Below are 3,628 nucleotides of genomic sequence, written 5' to 3'. Positions count from 1 at the left end.
TATATATATATTATATAGAAGAGTGAAGTGAGAGAACGACCAAGGGCAAAAATTTAATTTCACGCAAACAAAAATCTATTAAGAAATATATTTAATAATTCTAGAAACATCTTTTTATATATGAAGGGAATAATGATCAAGGGCAAAAATGTAATTTCATGCTAACAAATCTATCAAGAATGATAACAAAAAAATTAAATATTTCAAGAAACACCCTAAGTTATTGTTATCACCATTAACTTATTTTGTTATTACTTCACTTTCTTTTCTTTTGTAAGTTATTGTGATATTTATTTATTATTACGCTATTTTACTATTACTTTACTTTAATTTAATTCTTAATTCATTATGTTTATAAAAAATGCCTACTTTTTATATAAAAATTTATCATGAATTTATTATTTTCATCTTTATTTTGGCTCTAATTAATATACTTGAAAATAAATAACTGTGATAAAATTAATAATATATATTAGATTGAAATTATAGAAAAAAATGTTAAAAAGTAACTTTACAAATAAAAAAGAATAGGATGATATATCTGTATTAAAGACAACTAAGAATAAAAATGTAATTTTGTTCTAATAAAAATCTATTAATAATAAATAATTCTAGAAACATCTTTCTACATATGAAGTGATTGATGATCAAAGGTAAAAATGTAAGTTCATGCAGAGCAAAAATCTACCACGAACGATATTAAAAAAATTAAATAATTCTAGAAACATCTTTAGTTATTATTATTAGTATTACCTCATTTATGTTATTTTTTTCATTTTATTATGAGTTATTGTGATATCTATTTATTATATGAAAATAAATAAATAATGATTACAGTTAGCTCTTAATAATTATATATCAAGTATAATATTAGGTGGAATCAATCAAAATTAAAATTAAATTTATATGTATACTAAATTTTGTGTATTGAAATATTTTTTAATTTTGTAATCTTAAATATGCCATGTAAAAAAATTAAAACTCAAAAATTATTTTATTTTTGAAATAAAATAAAAAGTAAGTTCATATAAATCGAAAAGAATGGATTCATATATTAAAAATGAAATATGTATGTGTTATTATTAAAATACGCTTTCATACATTTTTCTTTAAAAAATCATTTGACTTCCTTCTACTAATTTGAGCATATATGTTGAGTATTAAATATTTGAACATTTTAATATAGAAATATAATGATTTAAAACTTTAATTTTTTATTTTAATTTTTAGTTTGTTACATATTTGAAAATTACATTAAAAAACGCAATGTAACAATTTAAGATATTTATAGAAAACATAGTTAACAACATGATGAAATTTGGTTGACTCCCTTATTTTTATCGAAACAAAAAAAGTTACAGATGAGCTAAAAATACTATAAATCACAGTAAAATGACAAATAAAAATAGTGAGAATCATATAGGAAATTTCGTTGACTTTCCAAAAATCACTTGCATCACATAAGATAAAACAGATATAGTAACATATATTATTCGAAAATGATATAAAAGTCACATAAATTAATAATTTAAATTTTAAAAAAAAACACATATAAAAAATTTAGTTCATTTTTCCAAATTTCATTTGTGTCACATAAATTGGAAGAAAAAAACTAACATATGTTGGACCTGCGCTAGCGCAGGCACCTATATATATATATATGTATATATATATATATACATATATGTATATATATATATATACATATATGTATACATATATATACATATATGTATACACACACACACACACACACACACACACATACACACACATATATATATATATATGTATACATATATATATATATATATATGTATACATATTTAGAATCAGATAGATTATTAAAAGATTTAAAAACAACTATCTTAATAAGCTCTAAAAAAGAAATAAGTAATAGATTAGATCATATATTTTTCTTAGCTAAAATACTAGAAAAGAAATTAACAAGACATCTTATATCTAGAAAAATCTTAATTAAAATTACTTTATGAAAAATCTTCCTTTTGCTAAATATATAAGAGTAAATTAGTGGATATTATATAGAAAGATAAACGAAAAACAAAAACTACAAAAAGAAGAAAAAGAACTAGAAGCCTATATATATATTTGTGAAAACGAATTTTTCAAACTAACAGATTTTGAACATAATATAAATAACGAAGAATATATAAAAGGATTAAAGTGGGAACTACAAGATATTAATACGAGAATTTATAATTGCACTAAAAGGATAAAACAATTTAGAAAAATTACAAACCAACTACGTTAGGATAAAATAAATAGTTAAAATAGCTTCCTTAAAAAATATAGAATATTTAGATTTACAAATAACTTTAGAAAAAAGATTTAAGAGAAAAGGAGAAAACATTATTAAGTGTAATTTTGATAGTGGAGAACATAGTTAACACACAGAAGATCCTCAATATAATACTTTAATAGATTTATTAATAAACCTTAGTGAAAAAATTAAAGAACATAATTGTAAAATCATACAGATATTAAGCGAACAAGAAGAAACCTATAATAGACAAAAAGAAATTTTCAATAAGATAGAAGAAAATTTAGATTATTTAAAAGAACAAGGAATAGAGTTAACTAAAAAATTAAATAATAAATTAAAAGAAGAAGTTAATAGAACTTTAATCATAAAACTACAAGAAATAAAGACAGAATTAGAATCAATAAAAGAAATAGTTCTTTCATGATAGATTTAATAGAAGCAGAAACACATAAAGAAGCAATAAGATTAATAGAAAAAAAGATAGTTCTTCCATTAGATTATAAAGAATTTAACCCATCTTCAAAGTCAGATCAAATTATTATACAACAGAATAATATAATAATATCACTTCTATTACAATTACATAAAAAGATAGATAAAAAAGAAAAATCTGAAGGAAAAAACATAAGCACAACTGGAGTAGAAGAATTAATAGAAAAGCTAAATAAAATAGAAATTATTCCTCAACAAGAAAAAATAGTTAAAAAACAGAAAAAATGGACATTTTTCCAACTAGATCAAGAGATAAAAGACCAGGACCTAGTTACACCCAGAATAAAATAAGTAATAATTTTATATCAAAAATATTAAATAAAAAGGCAAGAGAAGAAAATAATCAACAATTAGACGAAATAATAGATACAGATAAAGATATACAAATTTTCCAACAGAATCAATTAAAATTATTAAATCCAAAAGTTTTATATAATATAAATTCAAAATCTCAATTATACAGACATTATAGAGAGGAACAATTATCGGTACTAGGAAAAAATTATGTATCTTTACCCCTCATAAATGAAGAATCTGTAAAAGAAATAAAAAATGTTAAAAAGGATTTAATGCATTTAGGATTAATAGTAATAGGAATTAAAGGATTAACTAGAAAAAATTTAGGAACAAAGACATTAATTACCATATATGATAATAGATGGTCAGATATAAAAAAGGCAATCATAGGATTAACAGAAGTAGACATGACTAATAATGGAGGAATTTTCTATATAAGTCCAGACTTTATGATTAATTTAGATGAATTAGGAACTCAAATTAGAATAGGAATACTGTAACGACCTGTTTAGTCGTTTTGAGCAGCAGATTTTAATTCTGGAAAATTGGCTGAGG

General features: G+C 21.3%; 1 pseudogene; it reads right to left on the bottom strand.

Annotated features, from left to right (window-relative positions):
* Window positions 1–2,642: 2,642 nt before the first annotated feature.
* Window positions 2,643–3,628, bottom strand: part of LOC107025007 — a 14,095-nt pseudogene continuing 13,109 nt past the window's right edge.

This window comes from Solanum pennellii, chromosome 7, assembly GCF_001406875.1.
Source record: "Solanum pennellii chromosome 7, SPENNV200".
NCBI lineage: Eukaryota > Viridiplantae > Streptophyta > Magnoliopsida > Solanales > Solanaceae > Solanum > Solanum pennellii.
The sequence above is the reverse complement of the archived record's forward strand: the minus strand, read 5'-3'. Positions and strand labels throughout refer to the sequence as shown.